Below are 13,392 nucleotides of genomic sequence, written 5' to 3' on the forward strand. Positions count from 1 at the left end.
CATAATTCATCCTTTCAAAGAATCTGTTAGCTTACACTCCAGTTTAGGAGGCAAGACATTGTAGTCATGACTTAAGGAGAACCACTGTGTACTCAAGTGACACGAAAAGGTATAGTATAATGACCAGAGCACTAGACTTGGAGTTCAGAGTCCAGAGGCCTAGACCCAAGATGGCCACAACCTTTGTGTCCCAAAATTAGTCAGTCATAGCTTTCCTGAGCCTGAGTTTCTGCCTCTGTCCAAAGAGAGATCTGAGAATTAGAGAAATTCTGAGGATCTTTCCAGTTCCAATATTTGTACCATATACAAAGATCTTGGGGATTCGAATGTGAGAACACTGGACTGGAGCCTAAGGTATTTCTTCCTAGGTGAGACTAAGGTCCATTCAGCCTGCCACAGCCCTGTGTAGTTCCTGACTAGGACACTGAGCTCAAGGTAAAAGTTTGTCTCTGAACACCCCTGGCTCTGTTTTAGTAACTCCATAACAAAAGGAGAGCCACGATTTCAGGGAAACCCCTAAACGACCTTGTGGGACCAGCTGTCCATCACACTTGCAGGGCCCCGTATTCTGGAAGGGAAATAGATGGGAACTAACACATGCGAAAATCATCTATGTGCCAGGCACTTCGTGCAGGGGACCTTTCAAAGGGTATCTCATTTGTTTTTCCCAAAGTTCCAGGAAAGTTGATCAGGTTATCCCCGGTACAGAGATGTTCAGAGAGGTGAAAACAGCTGCCCATTCATGCAGTGAGAATGTGTGAAGGCCAGGATTCAAGTACAGATTTGGCTTAAGCCATCACACCTCACTGCTCCTGTGTTACCCAGTGGCACTCAAAGTACGAACTCCCTGTTGTCCACTACACCAAACCGCATGCCCTGAAACAGTGCCCAGCCCTCCAGCAGTCGTCTGCTGTGAACCTTCAGCTTCAGAGCCTCTGAGTTGGGGCCCAGCTTCTCTGTCTGCTGCCTGCCCCTGGCCACATGGTGCTGTGCCTCTCATTAGTCTGCCTGCCAATCACACTTGCCCCTCACTCACCATCAAGCTCAAAACTCACCACCTTCAGGAGGCCTTCTCTGAATTTATAAGTATAAATATACCCTGTATCTTATTCCACAAAGAATTTGACAAAGCTTATGAAGATAAATGCAATAGTAAAACCATAAAATATGAATACATCAGGGCTGCTTTTTCTACATAATTTCGCTCATCCTAGACTAGAACATTCTTTCCTCAGGCTGTAGCACTTGTATGTCCATGTGCTTCAGTGAAAGCTGAAATAAAATCACTACCTTCCTGAGAATCCTTTGCCTCTCTGGGTCCCTACATAGCACTTAACACTGGTCATTGTACAGTGATATGCTCAGTGAATGCTTGTTCTTACTGCAGCAAGAGCTCACTACTGGCCCTTTTGTAGCCACGTGTGAAATTTGGGTGTTAACTCCCTCACTCCCCCCCATATGAGGGAAGAGATGACCATGAGCCACTCATTCTCCTCCTGGCCCCCTGGAATGCACATTCTGGGGTTTGGCCAGGTGTGGTTTGTAGCCAAGAGATCAAACCAATCAAACTGATCCAGGTGATGCATTGTATCATGTGTGCAAATTGCTGAATAGCCAGTCACAGGCAGTGTCTTCTGCCCCCAGGCTACACTCTGCCCATCCACATACCAAGGTGAGTGTGACATCAGACTGACCATTTCTCCCTGACTTGTGACTTCCCCACCAGAGGGCCATAGTGCTACATGGGGAACTCAAGAGAAGATGAGAAGTTAAGCAAATGCACACTTGACTCCAAAGTACCTCACTGGTCCATAGCAAACTTACCTTACTTGCTGAATTACAGTCTGTCCATAATCAAGATTTTTAAATGCACCTTCAAACTGTGGAAGAGAAGAACAGATTTAATAACAACTACAAAGTTCTGGGGGGAGGAAAACATGATAGTGTATTTAGGTTTTAACATCACAGCAAATCTGTGGTGTTAAATCCATGGTTCATCACAGAAGATTGTTTATTCTTGACATGCTCTCTAACACCTTTCAGTCATTTTTGCTGTAAATCAATAAGAACTTAATATAAGTCAGTGTTACCTAAGAAAAAGATGAAACCCAAAATAGACAAATCAATGATTATACTCTTAAAAATTAAAGTGACTAACTTATTTTGTCTTCTTAAAGTCACAGTAGAGTTTTGCATATTTGTTAGACTTATCTACATGCCTGTGTCATGCATGCATCAATGTCCCCAAGGAACACTTCTTTAATTGCCTCCAAGGCAATTGCACAAGGGGACTTAGAAATTACAAAGATGGGCTGGTCCAGACCTGGATCAATAGTAACTGCACTATGCGATTGAGTCAGGTAAGTGCCATAGAGCGATATGATCCACCATGGAAGTTCAAGGAAACTGTCTTCCACAAGTTGCATAATTTAACTTCTTCTAACCTTTACTTTTCTCATTGGAAACTTGAGACAGCAGTAATTCCTACCATGTAGGGCTACAGTATGCATAAAATGAGATGGCTTTGTGAACTGAAATGTGGATCTAATCAGGTTTGAGTTGTGTTCTAAGAACAGAGACAACTCTAGATACTTGTAGAGCAGCAACTAGAGATAAAGCTGAGGATAAAGTAGAGGTTGGCTGAGGGTCCCAGTAAGAACATAAATTCATTGATGTCAAGAATTGGGTTTGCTTTCTCTTTCTTATGACACAGCCTCCTCCACCGCTACCTGACAGCACTCATCAGACTGCAATCTCTATGAAAAGTTCAACACTGGTTGCCTGAATATTGAATAAATTAAATGTAAAACATGTGAACTTGGACATGTCTTCCCATTTTTGGGTCCCATTCTCCATATTTATTATATGAGGGTTGAACTAGGCTGATACAACCTTTTTATGATACATGACTTTTTAAAACTTTTCTCCACATGGGAACCCCACATTTTAAAAGACTATGGCAATCAATAGAATTTAAAAATATGTTAAATAGAGTTCAACCAAGATGGAGGTGTAGGTAGAAACCCTTCCCTTCCTTGCACAACCGGAAGGAGGATAACAACCAATCTAAAATCAGTAAACAACAAGAAGTGCCAGAAAATCAGACTGCATGGAACTCCTACAACCGAGGAATTAAAGAAACCGTCAATGAGACCAACCAGACCGGTAAGACAGGTGGATGGAAAGAACCTGCAGGGAAGTGACAGACTGCACAGGCGGGGCTGGCTGAATTGGAAACAGACTCAGAGCTGACTGTGGATGATGGTGGGGGTTGCCAAAGAGGGGGAAACTCTCAGTCTAACATGGGGGTTCATTGGAAAGTGGGGCTAGAGCCTAGCAGGTGAACTGTATTTTTTCCTCTCTGCCCCCCACCCTGCACAGGCAGTGCTGCAGTGCAGCAAGGAGGGTTGCTCTGCCTGGGTGAATACCTAAGGCCCTGCCCCCTTACAACTTAACAAGTATGCTGAGACAAAGAAATATGGCCCAAATGAGAGAACAGAGCAAAACTCCAGAAAGAGAGCTAAGTGATGAGGACATAGTCAACCTCAGATAATGAGAGTTCAAAGCCCTGGTAATCAAAATGCTCACAGAACTGATTGAGCTTGGTGGAAAAATGAAAGGGCAAATGAAACACGCTCAAAGTGAAATAAAGAAAAACACTCAGGGAACCAACAGTGACAGGAAGGAAACCAGGACTCAAAGCAACAATTTGGAACAAAAGGAAGAAATAATCATCCAACTGGAAGAGAATGAAGAAACAAGAATTCAGAAAAATGAAGAGAGGCTTAGGAACCTCCAGGACAACTTTACATGTTCCAATGTCTGAATTATAGGGGTGCCAGAAGGAGGAGAACAACAGTAAGAAATTGAAAACTTATTTGAACAAATAATGAAGGAAAACTTCCCCGATCTAGTGAAGGAAATAGATTTCCAGGAAGCCCACGAAACCCAGAGAGTACCAAAGAAGCTGGACCCAAGGAAGAATGCACCAAGGCACCTCATAATTACATTAGCCAAGATTAAAGATAAAGAGAGAATCTTAAAAGCAGCAAGAGGAAAGGAGAGAATTATCTACAGAGGAGTTCCTGTAAGACTATCAACTGATTTCTCAAAAGAAATCTTTTTTTTTTTAAAGATTTTATTTATTTATTTTTAGAGAGGGAAGTGAGGGAGGGGGAGAGAGAGAGAGAGAGAAACATCAATGTGCGGCTGCTGGGGGTTATGGCCTGCAACCCAGGAATGTACCTTGGCTGGGAATCGAACCTGGGATACTTTGGTTCCCAGCCCGCACTCAATCCACTGAGCTATGCCAGCCAGGGCTCAAAAGAAATCTTACAGGCAAAAAGGGGCTGGAAAGAAGTATTTGATGTCATGAAAGGCAGGACCTACATCCAAGATGACTCTATTCAGCAAAGCTATCATTTAGAATGGAAGGGCAGATAAAGTGCTTCCCAGATAAGGTCAAGTTAAAGGAGTTCATCATCACCAAGCCCTTATTATATGAAATGTTAAAGGGATTTATCTAAGAAATCAAAGAAAATTTAAAAAAAAAACTATGAACAGTAAAATGACGACAAACCCACAACTATCAACAAATGAACCTAAACAAAAAGAAAAACAACAAAAACAAAAACTAAGCAAACAACTAGAACAGGAGTAGAATCAGAGAAATGGAGATCACTTGGAGGGTTTTTAGTGGGAAGGGGGAGCAGAGAAGTAGTGGGGAAAAGGTACAAGAAATAAGAAGTATAATTGGTAGGTGTAAAATAGATGGGGAGAGATAAAAATGGTATAGGAAACAGAGAATTCAAAAAACTTATATGTACAAACCATTGACATGAACTAAGGTGGGGAGGATACTGGAGGGTTGGGGGTGCAGGGTGGAGGGGGGTAAAGGGGGGAAAATTGGGAAAGCTGTAATAGCATAATCAATAAAATATACTTTAAAATATGTTAAATAATTTCTCTTTTAGTCTAGTCAAATTCAGATAAATTTGATGTTCCAGTTAGTCTAGGCAGCCTTTATCCAGAATATGTCTATATTCCTTTTAATTATTTTAAATATTGGGAATAGCTGGTATTTCTGTAAATCATCAGGGAATTGGAAACCCACTTAGAAACAAGTTAACTCGACGACCTCCAAGGTCCCTTCAGCTCTCCTGCTAACCATTGCCCATTTAATTTTCTTAATCCCAAAGAAGAGATTGTGCTATTAGTATTTGGCTTAGGAAAAAGTGTTTTCTTTTTCTCTTCCAGGTCACCCTTTGAGGATGTTGGGATACACACCTCTAGGTGTGAAGGGCTGTATGGTTGGACAAGAAGGCAGGCACTATCCAGACAGGCCTATCTGGCCTCCACTGCACAGCAGAGCCAGCAAGTGAGGAGAAGGCAGCTCTGGCCTCAAATCCCAACCTCATCCTTCATCAGCTAGGTGACCTTCAGTCAGTTACTTAACTTTTCTGACCTGTGACCACCTGATCCACAAAATAGGCACCATAGTATTATCTCCTCCACAGGACTATTTTGAGAATTAGAAATATCACACATAGAATGCCAGGCACAGCACGCAACAGGGGAACTACAAATCAGGGACTATCCATTTGGAGCTCGCTGGGTAGAAAATGCACCCTGGGAGACTTCTCAGGGTCTGAGCTGGGGCTGCCCCAGCTACAAGGTCTGCTGAGAGGACCCTGAAGAAAATCAATTTTTCCTATTTTCCTATCTCTAGAAGCTGTAAGGGAGTTCTGGCATACCCGTTTTGGATTAACAGCCCCTTGGAAATTAAAAGAATGCTCTATCCCCTCCCTGGTGCCCTGGGAACCATAAAGACTTGACTGAGATCAAGTCTCTAAACTGGTCTCTGAAGACCAGGACATAGGCCTGGAGCTGGAAGGACCTTTTGGACACTCATACGCAAAGCAAGTTTGGGAAGTGTAGTGGCCACAGTGGCCATTGCCCAGTAATGTCACATGAGAAAATCAAGGGGCTCCCTGGAAATAGGAACATATTGATGTTGCCTTCTTCAAATGTACCAACTCTCATCCAAGCAGGCAAATAGGAATGTAGACCCCTGATGAGAGGAGAGGTCATGGACAGCTGGCCTATCGTGCACAGGAGGTATGACAAAGGGGCCCCTCGAGCCCTGGGCCCCAGCAGCCGGGGGTCCTTCCCCGCAGAGGTGGGCAGTGGCTGTTCTGTCATGAGCACTGGTTTTCTCTGTACAATGTGCAAAATCATTTGGACAATCATTTTTTATATTTTATCATTTCTAATAATAAAACTCTTCTGTGTTGATGTAGTTCCGAATTGAAAGACATTGTCATCAAATAAGACCTTAGTTTCTGAAGTCTTATGAAGCTTTGAGAAACACTGGCTGGACGCCCTCTGCAAGCCCTTTCAGGGCCACCAGCTGTGGTTCTAGAATGGCGATCTCCTGTTGACGCAGCCGCTCGCAATAACCAAAATGAAAAGAAGCTTTTGTACAGTTTGACATTTTTGACAACAGGAAAAAAAGGAACAGATGTTAACTCAGATGGAGTTGCTCTTTCAGACATTAAAAAAGTCACACTAGTATAGAAATGTGTGCAAATCGGAATGTAAAAAGAAAAAATGGAACATCTTTAAAACTTTCCAATTCTGTGGAAATCATTCATTTAAAAACATCATTAGTGCCTGGCTGTTGTGGCTCAGTGGATTGAGTGCTGGCCTGCAAACCAAAGCATTGCTGGTTCGATTCCCAGTCAGGGCACATGCCTGGGTTGCAGGCCTTGTCCCCAGTATGGGGTATGCGAGAGGCAACCACACATTGATGTCTCATGCCCCCTCCTGCTCCCTCCCTTCCCCTCTCTCTAAAAATAAATACAATCTTTTAAAGAATCATTATATTTAACTGTCCATTAAAAATATTCTAATAGCTTATGTAACAACAAGTCTGGCATGACACTCTGCTGATTCAGACGTTACTTAGGGAGGTGCAGGGTCATGGGGAGGCCCAAGGGTACCCAAGGGGCTCAGGACAGCTGCTGTTTACCAACCAGTAAGAGTAAATCTCACCGTTTGGACAATGGAACAGCTGTACCAGTGTGAGCCACCAGAATATCAGCTTTATGCTCTGTAACTCAGTGTTAGAATGAAGAACACTTATAAAGGAAGGAAGGTTGGAAAATACTTACAAATTTGATAACTTCCTTATATAACTTTTCATAGTTTATGGACGTTTTATTATCCAGGTGATTTGTGTCTGGTGTTTTTACTTGAATTATTCCAGGGAATACCTTTCCTAAAATTCAAGCAGAATCTTTCTGTAATGTTTAATGTAAAGAGGATCATTTTCATTTTATTTAAATCATACTTTTAAACAATTCTAAGCATTATATGATGATACTACAAGAAGCCTAGATGATAAATGATAATATATGCTATATATCATATGCAATGTATATAATAGATGATATATGATAAATGTTACCCAAATCCCACCCTACCTAACACTTTGGTATGAGGTATCCCCCACTTTTCAAAAAGTTTACTTTATGCCTCTGCGCTTTTATGAAACACCTACAGTAGAACTTGTTTTCACCAACCAACAGGAATCTTAAGAGAATTCTTGCTTGTATGAAAAAGTGAAAATTGAGAATAGCATTCAGCATTTGTTTTGCAGTGAGCTGTCCCAGAGGCAGTGCACACCCTGAGCGGCAGGAGCACCTGCCCGCTCCAGCACTCAGCATCCTGGCATCCAGCCACCACAGCTTTGGGCTGTGTCTGTGAACAACTGTGCTTTATTTCAACTTATTTTGTGCATCCATTAGCAAGATGTGCCCCAAAGCAATTGCTTCTTCATTTTATACCACTTAGGTTTACAAAAGATTTCATTAGGATGACCTACTTTCAGGTAGATAGGGAAACCTATATTTCTCCCAACTCCTTTTTTCCCTGTGCATGGTTTATATCATTATACTTCCAAGTTTATATCATAAATCTTCTTTACTAATTATTAAATAACAATCATTTTTCCAAATCATTACTTGGTCTTTATAACCATTATTTTTTAAAACTGCATAATATCCTCTGAAATATATGTTCCCTTCATTGATGTAGTCATTTTTTTTTGTTTTTGGCATTTTTAATTATTTAAAAGGGGGCAAAAAAGGTCACAATGAACATCTCCATGCCCAAGACTTTCTATATTTGGGGTCATTTACTTTGAGAAGATCCCCAGAAATGAGATTATTAGTAACAAAAGTAAGAACATCCTTCTGGCTTTTGAAACGTCTCTAACCCCTGTGGCCAATCAGTTTGTTTTCTGTGCAATTGATTTGCTCTAGCAAGGGGGATCGTTCTCATTCACAAAACATACAAAAATTTATTACACAAGAAACAGCCTTGGACCTTCATAGCACACAGCTGATCTAACGAAAAAAGTGTTATGTCAAGGTTATGGTGATCAGCACCTGAAGTCCATCTCTAGACCTGGCAGGCTCTTATGGTTCTAAAAATGGGATTTGCCTTCAGGAGCAAGCAAATCCTACAACAGAGAACTGACAAAACCCAGAATACCAGGCTCGCAGGCTTGTGGGACCATGTGGTCTCAAGGTGCATCAGTGCCCCCAGGTAACAGCACTGCTTTGTGCAGTCTTTGGATACTTTTTCAGGGACCATCATTCTCATTTTGTTCTCACGACACCATTCCCTTGAGCAGGTGAAGGGAAGAGAACTTCAGGTCTAGCCCATACACCTGACGGTTCATTTCCGCTCACACTTGGTTCCACTGAGACAAAGGCAGGAGCTATTGTTCTACGTTGCAGGCCTTGGTTGCCTTCAAATTTTCCCCTCTCTAGTATTCCATCAGCTCTTTTGGCCATTAGTTTAAGTTTTCTATTCCACTTTAGGTATGAGATGCAGCTCTGTAGGGTTCATCCTTTGTAACTCACCTTTTTTGCAGATGGAAGAATTATAGTAAAACCCATCTATACACAGGCACACATGTGTACTATTCAGATTAACACAGTAAGAGCCACCGTCACAGGAGTCAACTTGGCAAAGATCTGAGATGGAGCAAAAAGAGATGAAAAAATACACAGGTCAGCAAATAACACCCAGAAACATGCTTTTCCGTTCTCATGTCCACCTCCTGGGCACTTTCTATTCCTTGGTTGTATTATTTCAGGGCATACCCTTAGAAAAGCTAGAAATAAGTACACATTTTCTAATGTATCTAGGGAGTTTGTTGCTGAAATTCAGGAACAAGTGCTTGTCTACAGTAAAGGTCAGAGGTTGATGGGGAAAGGTGTGTTCAGAGTAGTCTTCTAATCCAAGGAGTCAGGAGTGTTTGGGCCTCAAGGACCTTCCTAGAACCTTGATGTCTGATCTTTTAACACTAGATAGGGCTTCTCACAACTATTTTATAGAAAGTATCATATTTTTAAGAAAGGTATATATACCTGTCTCATAGGGAGGAATATGCAGGAGGATCCCAAAAGAGACTGGATGTTATATGCTGTTATACCATGTTAGCATGCATGGTATAAAGATCCGTAATGAAAGAAAACGGATGTTAAGGGGAGAATGTGGATTAAGTCACTGAAAATTCTAAGAGTAATCAATGAAATGACACTCCCTTTCTGAGTGGACTACTTGAATAAGTGGCAAGAATAACATTGTAATTGTTTCTACACCACTGGCTGGTACTCACAGACCAGGACGGGTGCAGCATCTTTTCTATCTCCAGAGATCAGATGGGGTTCAAGGAAGAACGGTTGGTAGCCAAATGGTGATCCTGGCTGGCCATGTTCTTCATCAGTTTCAAATGAAATGACTCTGAGCCTTGATTTCTGAATAAATTAAGTGTCTGGAAACCTTCAGAGCTGTCTGAATGCTTATGAACCTATAGGTAGAACTAGATTTTTAAAAAAACATCTACATATAAGGTACATGCTCTTTTTGTGATTAAGAAAGGGAAATATACAAAAACACAAATACATATGTTTATATTTGTGCAGATTACCTAAGGAGGGAGAAGCAAGAAACTGGCCATGGGGAAGGAAACTGGAAATCTGGGCCCTAGGGATCCAGGATGGGAGGGAGGTTTGGTTTTTACTGCACCTATTTTTACCGCATCTATTTTTACCTTGTTTAAGCTTCTTTTCCATAACAATGGGCCTAATTTATTTTTATTTAAAATATAAAAGTAAATAGTGCTGATGAGAATGTGGAACAGCATTGCTGGTAGGAATGAATGCAAAATGGTACAGCCACTTGGAAGGCAGTTTGGGGATTCCTTACAAAACTAAACTAATTCTTACCATATGATCTAGCATGTGATCCTTGCTATTTACCCAAAGGAGTTAAAAACATATGTCCCCTCAAAAACCTACACACTGATACTTACAGAGGCTTTATTCATAAATGCCAAAAACTTGGAAACAACTAAGATGTCCTTCAGTAGGTGAATGGATAAACAAACTGTGGTACATCCAAATTGTGGACTATTATTCAGAGAAAAAAGTAAATGAACTTTTTAGCACTAAATTATAATCAAACCATGAAAGGACATGAAGAAAACTTAAATGCATATTACTAAGTGAAAGAAGTCAACCTGAAAAGCTGCATACTGTGTGATTCCAACTACATGATATTCTGGAAAAGGCACAACTATAGGTAGTTAAAATATCAGTGGTCGCCAGGGGTTGGAAGGAGAAAAGGATGAAGTGTTGAAGCACAGAAGACTTTTAGGGCAGTGAAAATAATCTAAGTGATACTATAAAGATGGTATATGCATTTTTCAAAACTCATAGTATGCACCAACCCCACCAGGGCACCCTCACGTAAACTGTGGACTTTGGGTGAGGATGGCACGTCAGTGTAGGCCCATCGCTTGTAACAAACGTGCCGCTGTGGCTGGGATGTTGACAATGAGGGAGGTTGTGCATATGCAGTATTTGGGGCATATGGGAAATCTCCATACCTTCCTCTCAATTTTGCTGTGAACCTAGGCCTGCTCTAAAAAATGAAGTCTATTTTTAAAATTTCTTTTAAAAAGGAGTTTTAAAAATGCTGCATGGGACAAAAGGAGGCATAGTGCAGTAGTATCTCATGAACAACAGTAAGGCTTACCCTCTGACAAGATGTAAGCCAATATTCTATGTGAAATAAATGGCTTTTTGAAAAAGGCTCAATCACATTGCAAGGATGATTTGGGAAACCGAGGCAAGAAATAGAGTGAAGCTCCATTTTGGACCCAGCAGACAAGTCACTGCTGGGATGACTTCTCTCTGGCAATAAAGGAGAGGCATGGCTTGTCTGGTGGACCAGGAATGAAGTCACTGTACGTTATGTCTGGAAGGTTTTGGTGGCTACTTATTTTAGTCACACCTTAGTACAGAGGAGTAAGTTGACGCCCAGAGGAAAGTGGTTTGCCCCACTCCCCACAGTTAGTGATGGGGCCAGAGCACAGTGAAAGTCTGGGGAAGCAGAAATGGCTTAGAAGAGCTCCCTTCCCTGACCCCAGAGGAGCTGACTGTGTAGCTAGCTGTGTCCCACTTGACCTAGCCTTCAGAGTGGCCCCTCCAAACATGAAAGACTGTAAACAAGGTCTTAGATACAGGCTCTGGATCCATTTGCCTAGTCATCCATTTTTTAGATCTATCTCAGGACACTGGAAAAGACAAGATCTAAGTGTGGGACTTGCTTTTTGACCTTGGGAAGTTGCGGCTCTTGTTGGGCCTCCGTTTCCCTTTGTGAGAACAGCAGGGTTTATCCGGACCCTTCAAGCCTCAGTCTGAGGATTCTTTTAGACTAGGGGTTGGCAAACTATAACTTATGAGCCAGATCTGGCCAATCTTCTGTTTGTTTGTTTGTTTGTTTGTCTATAAATTAAGTTTTATTGTTGACACAACCAGGCTCATTCATTTCTATATTGACTATAACGGCTTTTATGGCAAAATCGCAGGGTGGAGCAGTCACAAGAGAGACCCTATGGTGGCCCACGAAACCTAAAGTGTGCACTAGCTTGCCTTTATCAGTAAAGTTTGCTGACCTCTATTCTAGACCACGCTTTGGGAAATGAGTCAAGTGGTTTCTGTTTCAACAACTTTGGCTTGAGGTCAACTGTTAGCGTCCCCAGAACATCTGTCCTTTGGACAATGACCCTGGTCATGTCCAGGACTGTTTGAACACTGCTGTTGTTTGGCTTTTTACCCCTCAGGCTCAAACTCCACAAATTGGCTCAAACTCCCAATTAGAGTGATCAGCCACCATCATAACTTGTTCTATTTCTTGTTAATATCTGATAAGGAGGCAGGGTAGAATTGACTCTTTCTTTAGGTAAAGGAGCTAGACCAGTGGGGCTGAAGAGTTGGTGCTTATTTGGGCCTAACCTTCACAGAGAAACTGAAACTATTTCCAAAAACCTCCCAGGGAGAAGGCAACTACAGAAATAGTTTTTATAAAGTCCAAGTTCATAAAAATATTTTATGTTGAGCAAGTAGCTTGAGGTAGGATGGTTAGTAAAGAAAGGAGAACAGAATGGAACTATGGGTAATTTTTTAGGGTCTCTGACAACACTGCTAGCCTTTTTTTACTCAGATTTTTTAATTCCAAGGGTTTATAACCCAGGACACCTTGTGTCTCTTCAAGCTCTTCCCTGTTCCAGCAGAGTGTATTTGCCTACTGCCCTCCACAAACCTGACTCCTCAGTGAGGTGTTTGTACGGGAGCCACTCTTACTTGCAGTATCAGGGTTTGGGTTGCTAGTTTTTAGCGAAGTGACATTGCTGGAAGTCACTGAAGGGACAGTCCCTGGGGAATTATCTTCTATGAATGTTGTAGGAGCCATCGGGGTAGCTGGTGCGGGAGTTGTGTTGTTGGTACCTGTAGGAGCCGTTGGGGTGGCAGGCGTGGGCCCTGTGTTGTTGGCACCTGCGGGAACCGTCGGGGTGGCAGGCGTGGGCCCTGTGTTGTTGGCACCTGCGGGAACCGTCGGGGTGGCAGGCGTGGGCCCTGTGTTGTTGGCACCTGCGGGCGTCGTGCTGTTGGCACCTGCGGGAGTGGTGGTGTTGGCAGGCGCGGGCGTCGTGCTGTTGGCACCTGCGGGAGTGGTGGTGTTGGCAGGCGCGGGCGTCGTGCTGTTGGCACCTGCGGGAGTGGTGGTGTTGGCAGGCGCGGGCGTCGTGCTGTTGGCACCTGCGGGAGTGGTGGTGTTGGCAGGCGCGGGCGTCGTGCTGTTGGCACCTGCGGGAGTGGTGGTGGTGGCAGGCGCGGGCGTCGTGCTGTTGGCACCTGCGGGAGTGGTGGTGTTGGCAGGCGCGGGCGTCGTGCTGTTGGCACCTGCGGGAGTGGTGGTGTTGGCAGGCGCGGGCGTCGTGCTGTTGGCACCTGCGGGAGTGGTGGGGGTAGG

General features: G+C 42.9%; 1 long non-coding RNA gene across 1 annotated transcript; it reads right to left on the reverse strand.

Annotated features, from left to right (window-relative positions):
- Window positions 1–1,640: 1,640 nt before the first annotated feature.
- Window positions 1,641–12,927, reverse strand: LOC118498719. The gene is made up of 4 exons (XR_004901188.1): window positions 12,867–12,927; window positions 8,931–9,044; window positions 7,173–7,279; window positions 1,641–1,880 (listed from the first exon to the last, which is right to left on the reverse strand). It is a non-coding gene; the product is annotated as an uncharacterized LOC118498719 (long non-coding RNA).
- Between the last annotated feature and the right edge of the window lie 465 nt (window positions 12,928–13,392).

Source organism: Phyllostomus discolor, chromosome 2 (assembly GCF_004126475.2).
Source record: "Phyllostomus discolor isolate MPI-MPIP mPhyDis1 chromosome 2, mPhyDis1.pri.v3, whole genome shotgun sequence".
Taxonomy (NCBI): domain Eukaryota; kingdom Metazoa; phylum Chordata; class Mammalia; order Chiroptera; family Phyllostomidae; genus Phyllostomus; species Phyllostomus discolor.